Here is a 17,236-nt window from a genome sequence, read left to right as displayed (position 1 = left end):
TCCATTTTATTTTCTGTAGATCCAGTCCATGTATAGTCTGCCTGGTGTCAAATTCTTTCTGCCTTAACCTTTCTTTAATATTTCTTGGAGTAGAGGTCTTCCAGCACTTAATTCTCTTAGTTTTTCTTTATCTGATAAAAATATTTTAAAAATATCTTTTCTTCTTGTTGTTGATTATAAAATTCACAGTTGACAGGTTTTTAAAATAACTTTATTATCAAACACACACACACACATACAAAAAATTTAGAAACATTCAGAGAAGAACAATGCAAGGGGAAAAAAACTATAATAATATTCAAATACAGTAGAACTCAACCAAAACAAAACTGAAAAGCACTTAAACATTTTTCCATATAACTTAAAAAAGCATCTCAAGCAGCAATAAGACACCAGAGGATGTAATTTGTTTCAGAAAGGTCTCCAAAACCAACATTGAAGAAATAATGATCTGGAAAAAAACTCCAGTTAGCTAGCAGACTCCACATAAGCCAAACTTCTCTCTGATTTAAATTTCGATACAGTCATATGACACGCGATGGAAACACAATCTGAGAAATATGTTATTAGGCCATTTCATCCTTGTGTATCCTTAATTACACTTTCAGTTTCTTACACTAGAGAAACTATTCGGTATTTACATGTGTGTCCTATTTATTTCACTTAAGAGGATGGCCTCAATATGCATCCATTTAGCTATAAATGTCTCTAGTTTGTTGTTCTTTATGGCTGAGTAGTACTCCATTTTATAAAAAAAACCCAGTTTATTCAGTTTATCAAGTTTCCAGTTGATGGGCACTTGGGCTGTTTCCAAGCTTTCGCTGTTATGAACTGTGCCACTATAAACATGGATGCACATATATCGCTGTGGTAAGATTCTTTTAATTCTTTTGTGAAGATACCCAGCAAGGGGATAGCTGGGTCGAATGGGACCTCTAAGCCCAGTTCTTTTAATAGCTTACATGTTATTTCATTTTCTTCTCCTTTGCATGGTTTCAAACTACATGTTTATTATAAATCTTATCATTAAGTCTCTATAGGTAAATTTCATTTTTGTCTGACACCTTAAGATTTTTCTTTGTTTTTGGTTTTAAGTCATTTTAATATGATATACTTAGTGTTTTCTTTTTTTTCATATACCTAGTTTTTTATTTTATTTTATTCCCTGCTTGGTGTTGTAATGATCTTTCTTCAAAAGCATTCTTGATCCATATTTTTCCAAATATTTCTTCTGTCCCATTTTTAAAAAACTTTTCACCTTCTGAGTGTTCTGTAAATACGTTTGCTCTTTTTTATTGTATTCTATACTTCTCATGTGCTCTGTTCTTTCATTGCTTTTCTTCCTTCTATTTTCTTTCTTTCGTTTCATTTGAATCATTTCTCTGAACTAATTGTAAAGCACGTTGCTTCTTTCCTCAACTGTTTAGAGTCTTCTGTTGAGACCACAAAAGGCTGCACTTATAAGTCAGTTACTATTTTCATTTCTAGCATTTCCATTTGATTCTTTTTTAGTTTCTATTAATTTGCTGAAATTAATCTTCTGATATTATGTGGTGTCCATCCTTGCATTAGCACCTTTCAAAAGTTAATTAGAGTTAGTTTAAATTCCCAGTCTGGTAGTCCCAGAATGCATGTCACACATGTATCTGCTTCTGTTGACGGCATCGTCTCTTGGCTGATATTCTTCTATCCCTTCTCCTGCTTATTTTTGGGTATACTTTGCAAGTTTTTATTGAAAGACATACATTATTTGAGGTGGAGGTGCAGGCTTGAGGATAGGCATGCTTTTCCTTTCCTACTTTGAGGAGTTGCATCAATCTACTTAGGTGCTGATTTTAGTTTATGATTCATTGTTGCTATGGTTACCAACAATGAATCACTTGTTAGAAATTTCTCAAGCACTTCTTGTCTTTAAGATGGAGTTTCCTTTTTATCAACATCTAATCCACCTTCAGCTTCAGGCGGTTCCTTTATGCTGTTATGTACTGTGTTTTCTCACACTTTTGTTTCTCTATTAGCTGTCACTTCTCACTCAGTGCCATGTCGTAGGGGTCAGGTATATTCTCTGCTCTTCTCATTGAGCTGCAGCTTTATACAAACACTTAGCAGGGCTTCAGGGATGTGATCTCAGTGCTCCTGAAGAACTCCTGGGGCTAATTCTGGACCCCGTTTGTATTCTTTCCCTTCCTCTACAGTAGAGATCCCCCTATTTTTCTCATTCTCTTCCCAAGATACAGTAGAATTTCACCACTACTCTGTGGTTGAAGGTGCTTGTGGGCCTTCTTTCCTGCGGTATAAGGCATTTATTATGAAGAAGAGTAGGCAAGGAGAACCAGGGTAGAGTATAATGCCTTTCCTGCCTCAGCTGCTGTTCTCTTCCTCCAGGCTTGCAATCCAAGGCTTCCTGTTTTCAAGACTCTCTTAAATCTTCTGTTGTGATCACTGGTGAAGTGTATGGAGAAGAGCTACAAGTAGATTCAAGTTTCTACTGCATCTGCACCCTCAGGAGTCCTCTATTCTCCTGAGATCCATCTCTTGGCCCCAACAGTTTTTGCTGACTTCTTAACCAGGGTCTGGCAGCATCTATCCCAGGTAACCAAATGCTCATGTTCTTTCTCTTTGCAGAATTTGCATGTGCATAGATTTCAGATTAGTTTTTTGTTGTTGTTATGCAAGCTCAGATCTCTGATTGATCCAAGTAAAGTTATGAATTTGTGGATTACACAGCACTTTTTTTTAAGAGTAGGAGTGATGGTCTGTCAAGTTTTCTACCTAGAAGCCAGAAGGAGCACTATTCTTAAAACTTACAAATTAGAAACTACCAAAGAAATTGTATTAAGGTGTAGTATGATCTAAGAAAGACAGGTTTCTGCCTAGGTCTCAGTTTGATGTCACAATACAGTATGGATTCACGTAATGTTCAGAGAATTGCAAGCACTTTCATCATTACAACATTCTCAGTGTTTGAGAGTCCCAGGAGAGTATGCAAAGAGTATAGAGAACAACAAGGTGAAAACCTGAAAGAAATCTGTGTTTAGGGACTAAGGATACAAAGAAGACTTTAAAAAAGAACCAGTGAGGAAGCCAGGGAAGGAACATTTGAAAAGCATATTTTTATCTGTCTTTTTCTGAAGGAAAACTCACTCCTAGAAATTTATGAATTTGATGAGTTGGTTATTGAACAACTGTTTTCCATTTCCATAGAATCCCCCCTGAAAGAAAATTAAAGCATGAGAAATTTGGGTTGGGTATAAAAAATTTAAATTTCTCTTTTCTGTAAGATTGAGAAATTATACTCTAAACTCCTGCCTAGATCCATCATTAAAAAGAAAAGCATTTCTCATTCTCATAATATTACCTACCTTGGAATTCCTTCAGTCCTGGTTGGGCTTATTGTCTATGTTTTTATTATCATATATCTTGTTTCTCCAAATAAGATGCCAGTTTCTTAAGACCAGAGTGCTAGCACATAATGGACCAAAAAAATTCAATAAATGCATTTCAGTGTATTTGTTTAGGATAGTCTCAGCCTTTTGAGAATGACAAAATCAAACTTGGGTTGAAGACTCAGAATGGAGCTGTTCAGAGTTCACTTGACTAAAGGTGAGGTGGTCTCACCGTTCTTCAGGCCCTGAGAGCATCTCAACTGGCTTAAGTGGACCTGAGATTCCAGAATCTCAGCTCATTGTCCAAGCTGCCCTGTGCTCTTTGGACTCAGCCTTTTGAGGGAGGCAGCTTGCCTTTTTATCTTATACGAAACACAGTCTCAGAAAACAGCTGCACTCAACTGTTGAATAATAAGGGTACATATCATTCTTGGTCTTTGGCAGGAAGTGTCCTTGGCTCCCAAAATAACCTTAACCATGGGGTTAAGATTTTGCCCTAATTGAAGAGTACTGAGGGAAAGAATTGAATGCATAAGGGCTAATAGACATTTAATCCCACTGTAGTCAACAATTTGGGTTTCTTTTGTAGTCACATTGATGATGGCAGTGAACGCTTAACCTCTGAGGATCTAGGCTCTCATGATAGGGTGTTGAGGGGTCAGGCAGTGCTATAGTTTGAATCCAGAATGACCCCCAAACGCCCACGTGTTAAAAGTTCGGTTAGTCTTTAATAAATGGTGCTGGAAAAATTGGCTTTCTACATGCCGAAGACTAAAATTAGACCCATGTTTCTCATCGTACACTAAACTAAAATTGAAATGGATCAAAGATCTAAATATTAAAACAGAAACAGTCTGCTGGAAGAGAGAATAGGTAAAACTCTTGAGGACATAGATGTAGGCAAAGACATCATGAACAAAGCCCCAATCACACGGGAAATATTATAAGGAATCAACAATGGGGATCTCATCATATTAAAAAAGCTTTGAGGGCTGGGGATTTAGCTCAGTGGTTTCGCTGCCTGCTTCACAAGCTCAAGGACCTGAGTTCTATCCCTGGTACCAAGAAAAAAGCTTTGGCACAGCAAAATCACCAACAGAGTGAAGAGACAACCCATAGAATGGGAAAAAATTTTAGCTCAATGTTCCTCAGACAAAGGACTAATATCTGTTGCATATAAAGAATTAAAAAAACCCCCAGATCCCTCAAATTTAAAGACCCAATCCAATAATGGGCATGTAAGATGAATATATACTTCTTAGTTGAAGAAGTACAAACTGCAAATAAATACATGAAAAAATGTTCAACATCACTGGTCATTCAAGAGATGCAAATTAAAACAATACATCTCACTCCAGGAAGAATGGCTATTACAAGAAATCAACCCACAACAATTGCTGGTGGGGTTGAGGGAAAAAGGAACACTTCTCCACTGTTAGTGGGAGTGTAGACTGGTGCAACTGCTGGGAAAATCAGTGTAGAGATTCCTCAAAAAATTAGGATCAGAGGTCTCATTTGATCCAGCTATTCCTCTGCTGGGTATCTCCCCAAAAGAATTAAAAACATCATACCACGGTGATATATGTGCACCCATGTTTATAGCAGTACAGTTTGTAATAGCTAAAACTTGAAAATGACTCAAATGCCCATCAGCTGATGAATGGATAAAAAAGTTGTTTTTTTAAATATATAATGGAGTAGCACTCAACCATAAAGAAGGATAAACTTGAGACATTTTTAGGTGAATGGTTGTACCTTGAGACTATACTCTAAGTGAAATAAATTGGATATACATGTGTAAATATCACATCGTCTCTCTGATGTGAAAAATTGAAAGTGTAAATAAGGACCAAAATGTATAATAGATATTGTGGTTTTTTTTGGTACCAGGGATCAAACTCGGGTCCTTGTGCTTGCAAGGCAAGCAGCAGAACCACTGAGCTAAATCCCTGGCCCTATAATAGATATTGTGAAATAGGAAGAAAATTGTTAAAAATAGTATCAAGTGTCAGATACTTTGTTAATAATTAAAATGATTTATACAAAAAAGAAAGGGAAGATCCAATAAAAAGAAAAATAAAATATAAATTTAGGAGGGCAATGATTATATAGACAAATGTTTGACATATTTATGCATACTAGTCTCTAATAAAATGATTCAATAAAAATAAATAAAAGCTTGGTTGGCAGCTTGTGATGCTACAGAACGTTTAGAAAGTGGGCCTGGTTGAAGGAAGTTAGTTTATGCCCTTGAAGGAGATATTTGGACCCAGCTCCCTTCCTATCTCTAGTCTTGCTTCTGGGCTGTCATGAACTGTGCTACCACTACCAAAGTAACAGGGCCAAGTGACCATGGACTGAAACCTTCAAAACTGTGAGACAAAACAAATGTTTTCTTGTTATAAATTGTTTATCTCAGGTATTTTGTTACAGCGATGGGATGCTGCCATTTTGGAGAGGTCTCAGCCAGTGATGAAGAGTGGTCACATGTAGGGTGAGTGAGCCAAACCTTCTTTTGTGGTTTATTAGTACATGTTTGCAGTATACGCATTTTACAATCATCTTGGGGGTTTGTACCTGTACATAAGGCAGCTTGTTTCTTTCTTAGTCCCCTTTCCCCCTCCCTTCCTCTTTTTCTACTTCTCCTTTCCCCCCTTTTCTTTTTGTTGTTATTATTAATCTTGGTTTATGTTTATGGCGTACAATGTCCACATTGATTGAGATTATTAGGATCTCGTCCATGGTGTATCTTCACTCTACCTATTTCCCCATCCTCTCTCTCTCACCCCTCACCTTGGTCCCCTTTACCCCTTCCTATCTGGTAGAGGCCCATCCCCCTGTCTCCTTCTATCCTTCCTTTATTTTTCTCTTGGTGTGTACTTTGCCTTACTCAAATGAGAGATAGTCTACTGTATTTAAGCCTGTGTGTCTGGCTTATTTTAGTCAACATAATTTTTTTTAGGTACATCCATTTTCCTACAAATGTTTCAAATTTATCCTTCTTTATAACTAAGTAGTATTCCATTATCTATAGATACCACATTTTCTTTATCCATTCATCTGTTGATAAGATATACAAGTTGCTTCCAGGATTTAGCTATTACAAATTGTGCTGATATAAACATTGGTATGCATGCATCAGTGTAGCATGATGTCTTGAACTCTTGGGGAAGATATGACTCATAAGGAATGATTGCAAGTGATGCAATCCTACACTTGGTTTATTCCAACAAATTGACTCTCAGAATTACTTGGAGAAAGACTTTCAAGTCAATGAACATATTAAAGTTTTTTTGGTTTTCTATTCCTAGAGTCCTTTCTGATATGTTCCTCTGTCTCTTCTTGGATAGTTGATGACTTACACTGTTCTTTATATTGAGCCACATGCACCAGTCAGTGCACTATGTACTTTTGGGCTATTATCAACAGTTCTGTGTTGACTTGGTTGGAGTTTCTTTATCCTATGCTTTATCATTAGGAACCTTCATGGTCTGGACTATTTTTGTTTGGATTTATTCATATTCGTTTTGGTAGTGATGATGTTTATGTAGATACACAATTTTGTCAAAATGTAAATTTTACTCTCAAACTTAGTAAAGTTTTTTGAAAAATGGATGTGTTTCCTCCTTTGAGGTTGACCTGTCAAGGATCAGGAGGTTGTTTTCTCCTGATGGACTATCTGCCATCCATGTGAGGGATACACACATCCTGATGTGGCAGTGGAGTACAGAATTTTACAAATAGACTTTCATCTGAGAAACCTTCGCATCAACCTGGAGGGAGGAAAAAAAATCCTTCAGGTCAAACATCTGTGATGTACTATTGTTAACTAAATCATGCATTTGTTTATTACAATAGAACTGTTTTAGTTTATAGCATGAATTCTATATTATATGTAACAATTAGAGTTATAATCACTTTATTTCATTATAGTGAAGCAATTAAATATAAATCACTTTTTGCTAAGGATAATTAAGATTATCAAAATAATTTATTATTATAATATATGGAGTTCCCATATGCTACCTATTGTATGCATTATTATTTGAAACTCAGAGTATTTTTCTCTCCAGAGTCAAAGTAGCAGTCCAGAAGAGTTCTAACTGTTGGAGCCTTGGTTAGTGTGTCTATTCCCTTGTCTCATTGCTTCTCACTGGAATCAGTCATTCCAGTGGCTGCCCAGGGCCATGACATCTGGGAAGAGCATCTGACACTTGTAAGCCACTTCCAGGGAAATACCTGCTGACTTCTGTCAGCTGACTTGCTGGATGTTATGAGGCTGGTACTGTTCGCCTCCTGCCTTCTCAATCTTTAAATTCCTGTCTGAATTCTCCATGGTTGCTTGCTTTGACAAGATGAGCCCCAACCACCTTCCCATTGTGAGTTGTCTTTCCAACTTTCATTTCCTATTTCTCCTATCCAGCTTAGTCACAAACTGCTGACAACCCAATTTGTCCCTCATTTAAAATGTGTGTTGACGATAGATTGTAAAAAAAAACCACTTCAGTACTCTCTTTTATCAGCCAGGAGGCTATAAGCAAAAAACCTAAGCTCACTAGTAATTATAGTAGGTCACTCTCTAAGGCCTTAGCAAAGATGAAATGGGTTGATCTTTGTAAAACAGAACAGTGCCTCGGGCCCCAACAGGTGCCTTGTAAGTATGTGTTGTTAAACAACGTACAGCTCAGTCTGGAGATGATTAATAAACAGTGGCTTTTATTAGGCAATCTCTTGATGCTTATCTGAGGTTGGCCACATGATGGTTTTGGGAGTCCTTGGGAAACAGAGGAAGAGGTGACCTTGGAGGTGGGGTGCTAGAGAAAGGTGTAGACTAGGGAGGGAGAGACGCTGTTGGCAAGGGAGAAGGCATGCAAGTTTTGTGATTTTGTTTAAGGTTTTCAGTTACTTCTTATCTGTCACCTTTTACCTTGGGGCTGAAGTGTTGCTGATGCCAGTTGTCTCCTTTGTTTTTATTAAAAGTTTCCCCCTCTATATTCTGTTCTTGGTCCAAAAGCTCACATTTCCAGACTAGGCCTGCTTGGTAACCACAATGGCAAGAAAACATGGCTGGATCTGTGTCTGGTTGGCATGAGTAAAGTCACACATAATACACAAAATGCAGAGCCCTCGGCAAAAAGCCCCAGCACATAGGAATAGGGATACCCCAGTCTGCCCAGCCAGGATGGCCACATTCTCGCAGGAGGATTCATGTCTTGGGTGCCCTTCCACCAGTGTGTTGGGGGAAATGACTATAATGATTCTTGGCGACAAGCAATCCTTGCAGGAAGGAGAAGTAAAGGCAAGATCCCATTGCCTAATGTACTTGGATATAGTCCACTGAATTGCTATTTGGTGGCCAGCTGTGGTTGTAGCCTTGAAGAGAAGGTGAAAGCTTGATTTCTGCCCTCTGGGAGCTGCCATACTGAAGGGGAGCTAAGACTCACATGTAACCAGCATAGACTGATGGAAACTTATAGCATTTCATAGTCCGGACTCCATGTGTTCCCAGGGAGAGAAACCAGGCTCACAGTAGCCTAAGTGAAGAAACTTTATGCACTGGCTGGCTGCACAACTGAGAAAACCAGGAATAATTGTCCTCATTCTATTCTGATTAGATGAGGCAGCTTCAGGTTTGTATCATACTGTCTTTGAGACAAATGAGGAAAATGAAGCCTCGTCTTTCCTAGTGTGGGTGTAGAAAATTCCAGACAAAGACCTAGGTTCGACTGGTTTGGCTCATGTGCTCATTGCTGGCCAATCAGAGCTTTAGCTACTATGATGGACAGACCTGGGATATGTGACCTTTATGAACTAGAGCAACAAGAAATGGAAAAAGACAGCTCCCTATAATAAGTGGAATAGAAGTAAGGGCTGTTTCAGAAGAAAGGGCAAAAAGATGTGGAACTTTTTGAAACAGCAAACTCTGAGTGGGCCAGAGGTGCCCTGTGAGACACAGAATGTATGGGTGTACGGCTGAGCCAAGGGAGTCATAGTGTGTGTGAGGGGTGTGTGTGTGTGGGGGGACCAAAAGCGGGAAGGCTCCCTGGAGAAACGGGCTTGAAAGCAAGGCATTTTTGGAGGGGAAACCTCATTCTTCTTTTCCACAGGAAGAACAGAAGAAGAGCAGAGAATTAGGGCAAGCTCCACTCCTGCAAGGCCCCCTCCACAAGCAAATGGTGGTTACCGAACAGGGGCTCCTGATGAAGCCACTTAGCGGCACTCAAGCTAAGGGGTGGTGACCTCCAACCCCAGAACTGAGGCGCTCTGGCAAAGGCAGCCGTAACCACCCAGAGTGTAATTTGTCAGGGACGCGAAGGTTAACATTTTTCTTCACAAAAACCATCTTTAATGACCATCAGCAATCAGGACCTCCGATTTCTGTCTCATTTGAAAGCTTTTAATGCTTTCAGAGGGATAGATGGGGTGACCTAATAGGTCTTTTCCATCTCTGATTTTCTATGATTAATGAAGTTCAATTGTGCAGAATAAAATGGTGAGTTTCTCGGTGTCAGTTCAGCTGTATTCCGGTTCCCTCCCTCTTTCCTTCCCCATTTTTTTTAGACAGATGATAATCATGCACATTTTCTCTTAATGCTTCAGAAAAAAGGGACTTTGTCTTCTGAGACAGGCTTTGAAAATGTCAAGGTGGGTGTATTTATCAGTGGTGTAAATTGTTGCCAAATGCCACAAGCCACTCTTCCCTTCCCCACCCCCAGGACAGATTAGGCGACACAAACACTGTAAATGTGAAAACACTTTATGTTTGTAGAGTTTATTAGACTTTTTCCAAGTACTTTCATAAAATGCATTTGTTTCATAACATATTGACCTACTGTCTTTTGGGACAGAGGAGGAGTTTATAATCTTGATTTGTCTGAAGGGAAACTGAGGCCCAGGGCGGCAGTAGAACTTGATCAGAGCTGCCCAGACTGGAGAGAAAAGGCCACAGTCAAGGGTTCTTGAATTTCACTCTTCTGCAGCTGGGAATTGCAGTGTAATTTTTAAAGTGTCTCTTGAGGAAAATTCTAGAGAAATTCACTGAGTCTTTATCTTTCCTTCTCAGCCTAGAGAGTTTCCTAGGTTGAAGGTCCTCTGAATTATGAAGAAACAAGGCCTGTAGGGAACTGTCTTGGGCGTATGAGGTCTTTAACTTTCATGTACTCCTTACATTTGGAAAGGAAAGGCTTCAAGGGAGGGATTTCCATGAGTTTGTCTGGTTTGCCTCTTTCCTGGTTAAAGGACACAGTGGGCTCTTCTGAATTCTGGCATGTGCTGCTCAAGGCAGAGGGTAGGTAGGTCAGGGATCTTAGACAGAGTTTCCTGCCAAGAGGAGTGGAGATGCTGCCAGTTTGACAGTGCTGCTGTGTGGGACCCTGCGACAGTACCGGAAGGAGAGTACATTCTGATTTGTAAAAACCCTGACCAATCAATTGAAATCTCCAAATGACTGAATTTAGACTAATTCCTAACTTCTAAAATACTAGGAATTCACAAGTGAAAAGTAATTGCCAGCATTCTCAGCAGGAAAAAGCTCTCTGTCTTGGATCATGTCAGATTTTAGGAACAGAGCACATGTCCCAATTTGTAATCAAGGGTCCACAGTATCTGACCTATGCTGACACACCAAATAAGGAGGCAACATGAAATTCTTTTGGAGCTGGCTTAGGCCTGATGATCTTACATTTATCCCTAGGCTGGGGTGAAAAGGACTCCTTTGGTGTCATATCTTGGGAGGACTCAGGTTGCCTGAGTTCCATCCTTTGCTATATGGTTTTAGAGTAGCCATCATGTAGGGCAGTGGTGGCAAACATGTGGCACTTGTGGTGAAGGGGGCTGTTTTGTATCACTGAAAACTCTAAAAGGTTCATCACCATTGATGTGGGCTATGTGCAGGTGGGACTTAGCCCCATAGCTCTGCCTTTCCTGGCTCAGGGCTTGATGGGGTTTCTAAATGAAGTAAGTACTGCTCCTTGAGGTTGAGCAACAGGGTTTGTTTCATTTTGCAAACAGATTTAAAGGTGCTTCAGATAGGTGGGTCCCTGGTGGTGAGCTCTAGTGAGTGGAACCAGGGTCCATAGGAATGCTTGTGCGCACTTTCAACTGGAAGATTAAGCAGCAGGTGGAAGGTGAGGGAAATAGGTGATGGGAGGGTTTTCTTATCCATGTTGTAAGGCCTAGTTCACATCTGCTACTTCTGTGAACCCTGTCTGACAATTCCAATCTACACTTACCTTTCTTCTTGACCCATTGTACCTCCAAAAATAGTTTGTCAGAAAGGGTTCCTGGTGCAATAGCCATTGCTATGGTTTGAATGTGTCCCATCCAAAACTCAGGTGATACCAAGGCAACAGTAGTATAAGATGGGGCTTTTCTGTGGAAGATCATGAATAGGACTAGGTGCCATTATAAAAGGATTTGATAGCAGGAGTTCATTCCTTTTTGCCCTTCTGACATCCATCACATTAGGACTCAGCAGTTTTTCCTCTCTCTAGAGGACACAGCAATGAAGAAACCATGTTGGAGGCAGAGTACAGAACCTCCGCAGGCACCAAACCCATGAGTGCCTTGGTTTTCATCTTTCCAGGCTTCAAAACCAGGAGAAAAATAGTTTTTGTTCCTTATAAATTACCCGATCTTGGGTATTTGGTTATAAATACATCAAACAGACTATGACAGGAATTTTAATCGACTTGAGTTTGTATGTTTAAATGCAGCTTCCTGCTGAGCTCAGATCCTGGAGGTGGATCTGTAGCATCTGCATTTAGCTGTGTCTCCCCAAGATATTTCTAAACACCCAGGTTTTGGAATGATAATCAAGAGGTTTTTGGTTGTTTTTCCTTGGAATTTTTCACTGGCATATACATATATAATTATATAACATATAATACATAATATATATTTACTATTTTAATCATTTTAAATATATAATATATATATTTTTATATATTTACTATTTTATTCATTTTAAGTAAACAATTCAGCAGCATTAAGCATGTTCCCATTGTTCTGTAATCATCACCACTATAACCCTTCTCAAGAACTTTTTTAGTTTCTCCAAGTGAAACTTGATATGTGTTAAAGCTCTATACTGCCCTCCTTTTCTCATACCCTGGCAAATACCATTCTTTTTTCTCACTCTTTGAATTTGACCAGGTGGGTACATCATATAGGTAGAATTATACTGTATTTGCTTGTGTGATGGTCTGACTTGACAATATAATGTCTCCAAAGTTCATCTATGTTGTAGCATGTGTCAGAATTTAACTTTTAACTCTGAAAAATATGCCATCCTAGGTATATACCATGTTTTGTTTATCTACTTGTCAAAGGATGCTTGGATTATTTATATCTTTTGGCTCATAAATAATGCTGCTATGAATATAGGTATACAGATAGTTTTTGAGTCTCTGCTTTCAGTTCTCTTGGGTATGTACAAAAGTGGGATATCTAGATTATATACTACTATGTTAATTCTTTTTGAAGAAACTTCTATATGATCCTTGAACCATTTTATATTTCCACCAATTATACAGAAGGGTTCCAATTTCTTCACATTCTCTTGTTATTCAAGAATAGCTATCTTGGTCCTGAGATGTAGCTCAGTGATGCCATACCTACCTGGCAAGCCTAAGGTCCTGAATCTGATCCCTGGTACCACAAAAGAATAGCTGTCTCAGCAATGTAAAGCTGTGTCTCATTGTGGCTTTGAGTTGCATTTCCCTAGTGACTTGTGATGTTGGGCATCTTTGATGCGCTCATTGGAATGACCAGGCTTTTGACACAAATCTCCTCAATCTCTTGGGATTTCCTTAATGACAAGGATGATAAGAATTTTCATGTAATTCACAAGAACCTCACTTCAACCATAGCTAAATTTATGCCAAAGGGTAGCTCCTGAATGGTCCTTAGATGACTTCAGGATAAGACTGGATGCCAGTGGAATCAATCGTGCCATTAAAGGGTTGGAAATGGGAGCTTTGAGGGGAGGAGAGTGGGAGATTAAGTTCAATCACTATTGGCCAGAAATCTAATCTGTCAGACTGGTGTCATGATTTTAAAAAAGAGTTAAAAAAACCAGAAAATGATGAGTTTACAAGTTGGTAAACACATTCAGGTGCTGTGAGGTTGAGGTGCTGGAAGCTCTATACCCTGTCTCTCATACCTTGCCTTATGTAACTATTCCACTTTAGTGTTTCTGAGTTGTACACTTTCTAATAAACCAGTAATGGTAAGTAAAGTGCTTTCTGTTAGTTGTTTGGTAAATCATCAAATATGACAGGAAATTGAGTCTTTTGTGCTTTTCAGGTGGGAATATAAAATGTTGCAACTACTATATAAATCAGTATGGAGGTTCCTCAGAAACATAAACAGACTTGTACAATCCAGAAATTTATAGCCAGTGGCTCAGAAGAACAGATAGCAAGTTGGGACTTGCAACTGGTGTCTGAAGTAGGATAATCTTGTGGGACTGAGCCCTTCACTTGTAGGATCTGTACTAACTCCAAGAAATTAGTGTCAGATTTGAATCAAATTATGGGACACACAATTGGTGTCTGGAGAATTGTTTAGTGGGGAAGGACCCATATATTTGGCCAGAATTCTTGTGAATATAAGTAGTTTATACCTTCTTGATCATAAAAGAATAATAATAATACCTACCTGGCAGAATGAGTTTTAGGAATGAGACAATAATGTAACATACAGTAAAGAGCATTGGTCTCAAGAAGTGAATGTCATAGGAAGAAAGGCAGGGGACAGCTGTGCTGTTCTCTGTTCTTTGATAATAACCAGGAGAGACACGCTCTGGTTCAGAGGGCAAGCAGCGTGAGACTGATATGAGGCAAAAGCATTGGCTCTCAGCCTTGGTTACCCACTAAAGTCACCTAGAGATTTTGAACTCAGCTGAGGAATTTCCCATCCAACTTCTTATCATATGAAATTCATCATCTAGGGCTCTAGGATTCACTGGCCGTCACCTCTTCAGCCTGAGACCTCATGGTCTCTGCTGCCATAGGAGTAAATCTCATTGTAGAACCTGAGGAGGCAGAGAGGCTGCTTCGGTCTCCTAGGACCACACCTTAAAACAGCCTGAAAATAATATGAAGTAAAAACAGTGCTGACTGCACTCTAAATCTCCTTGGCTTTAATGTGTGTTAGTTATAAGTAGGTAAGTAATTGACTCAAACATAGGATTTTTCGCTTGATACAATATTCCTTTAACTATCAATTCTACCCTGCAATGCTGGCTCACATGATTAGGATAATACCATTATTATGTTCTTTTATCGTCTAGTATAACAAAGAACCAATGGCATAATTCCAATAAAAATATTAAGTTCAGATTCTTTTGTCTATTGTTGCATCCAGGAAGGATTTTCTTTGATATAGTAACACCATTATTGGATTTTAATTGACAGGTGATTATGAGAGCCAAGACTTTTGGCATTTTATGGCTTAGTCTTACAAAGCTTAAAAAAAAATCTATAATGCTTTTTGATAAACACTATGTTTCATAGCCAACCAATGGAGGTTCTCCTTCAGATTTTTTTAAATGTTTACAAGTATTAACTAATCAGGAATATGTTTTGAATCATCTTCTTCTCTAGTTCTATTTATCTCCTTTCTGTGTTCAGTTCCTTTAAATTAAAAAAGAGTCTGTGCATATGGATTTGGATCAGAAATATTGTGGAGATGGAAGCTGTGCCAGGAACAACTCTTGGCAAAGTTGGCAAATAGTCCCTATTGGGGTTCATCAGACACAACCTAACTTAAATTCCTATACACTTGTTCCTTGTTACTCCTCATTCCTTGTTACCTACTCCCTTCAGACTCCTGAAGCCCTAACCAGTGATTTACCTGCTAAATTAGATATTATAGAAAAATTTCAACTTACAGTATTTGCTATTTTCCACACAGTAAACGACCACACTAGGGCTGATTTCAGGCCTCCCACTTGAAGTCTCCATGAACTGAGGAAGGGTATGCAAGCTCACCTCTTGCAAATGCATCCAGTAGGAACTGGCTGCAGCACACTCTTGGTTTAGTGCCATCAGTGTCTCCTGCCATTTTGTCAAAACTTATTATTGGAACAAGATTGTATATCAGACGTTTTACATCTTGATATGAATTCCTGTCTCTCATTTCCCCCTTGCTAGTGTGGAAGAAAAGCAGGTGTTTTACTGTGAATGAGCAGGTAGAGAAGATATTCCATGAAAGATGGAAAGACTGACATAAAAGAACTTGTCCATGTTGTGGGGAGAAAAACGATGTAAGAAGAAGTTATGTGGGTAGGTTTTTTTCTTTCCCTGAGTCTGTGACCTGTATGACTTTGAGTACATCATGTTTCTTCTGTGGTTCTTGGGTTTGTCATGAAGGAAAGAACGGGTTGGCCTCTAAGGGCTCTCCCAGGTCAGTTATGTAACCCCTCCAGGTGGCATCTTGACTCCTTGACTAGGAACAGAGATGAACTATGGGAAAAGTGCATTAACTAGATTATTTCATCATTTTTCTAATTAATGGAATATTTTTGTTATGAAATAAAGTGCAGAAGTGGCTGAAGGAATGAATGTGCTTCTTTCTTAATGAAAGAGACACTACAAACTTTTTAATAGTTTTAGCCTGTCACCAATATTTGCTAATGCTCAGAGCATCTATTCCTTGTAATCAAGTAGTACATATTCATCATACAATTGTTACCTTATTAAGCTATAGTAGATGTCTTGTTAAGTGCATATAGGCTGTTTCTGTTGCAGTTTAATTACCAACACAGTTCATTAGACAATACACTCCATCACTTATTTTTATTCAAAGGAGTCCTTCATTTTGTTAAGAAGGTTTGAGAAAAAACCAGTGGACATAAAACCCAGGGCAAGATGATGGTGGAAAAACCCCGAAGCACGCTGACATTTATATAATACCTACTGTATGTCAGCACTTTATAAAAATCACCTCTAAATTCTCACAGTGACTCAGCTGAGGACTTCAGACGTGGGCAATACTGACTACAGCATCTATGACCAGAAGGCCAGTGACTCTTGCATCTTTCCAGCCACATTTAAGTGGTGTCACTGGGATCTTCAGGGAGAAAAGCTGGACACTCTGCCCCAAACAAGGCTTCTCATCTTGGATCTGCAGCTAGACAGCCTTCTAAGAACTTCTAAGAGCCCATCCCAGTGGCAAACTTTCCTGAGGAATAGTGTGAAGAACCACTGGGAAAGTTTAGGTGCACAAACATTTCTCATGCAGCTGGGAAAAACAAGTGAAATTTCATCATTAAAATGCTTGCCCTTAGATTAAGATTCTAAAGGAAGTCAAATGAACCTCCTCTTAGGAAACTTTGGATTTTCAGTTGTTGTCAATTACTTGTATTTCAGAAAGACCTTAGGGAATAGATATTGATAGGGGAGGAGAAGGAGGATGGTCAGAGATTGGCTAGGGGTAGGAAAGAGGAGAGGGAAAAGAAACAAATTTCCAGATTTAAGATTTGTGCTGAGTTCTAAGTCCTTAGGACTTGTAGCTGTCTTGACTGATTAGCTCTGAGAAAGGATATATGAAGACTGGAAAATTTGTGACAAGAGGTTTTTAAAAGATTATTGAAGGCAAGGGGTTTAGAATATGACCATCAAGTATTTGAGTATTTAATTGCTAATTGTGAAAGGACTATGTACTAATACTTGGCTACTCATTGTGAAATGAGGCTATAAATGCTTTCTTATGTTAGCAGCAAGGAGTAAATGACTCAAAGTGTAATGAGTGTAAAGTGTCTACATCTTCTGCGTTAGCCAGTTTTCTGTCACTATAATAAAGTGCATACAACAATTAAATTATAAAGAGAAAAGGTTTATTTTGGA

General features: G+C 38.8%; 1 long non-coding RNA gene across 1 annotated transcript in view; it reads left to right on the top strand.

The window, feature by feature from the left end:
* The first annotated feature begins 2,390 nt into the window (after window positions 1–2,390).
* LOC110344036 (uncharacterized) overlaps window positions 2,391–17,236 on the top strand; it is a 139,205-nt gene continuing 124,359 nt past the window's right edge. The window contains exons 1-2 of the long non-coding RNA XR_002386310.2: window positions 2,391–2,592; window positions 5,820–5,880. This is a non-coding gene — a long non-coding RNA (uncharacterized LOC110344036). The remainder of the gene's footprint in view (window positions 2,593–5,819; window positions 5,881–17,236) is intronic.

This window comes from Heterocephalus glaber, unplaced genomic scaffold (assembly GCF_053883595.1).
Source record: "Heterocephalus glaber isolate CG9 unplaced genomic scaffold, H.glaber_assembly_v1.0 deba00000331, whole genome shotgun sequence".
Taxonomy (NCBI): domain Eukaryota; kingdom Metazoa; phylum Chordata; class Mammalia; order Rodentia; family Bathyergidae; genus Heterocephalus; species Heterocephalus glaber.
This window is presented reverse-complemented; position numbering and strand designations above follow the sequence as displayed.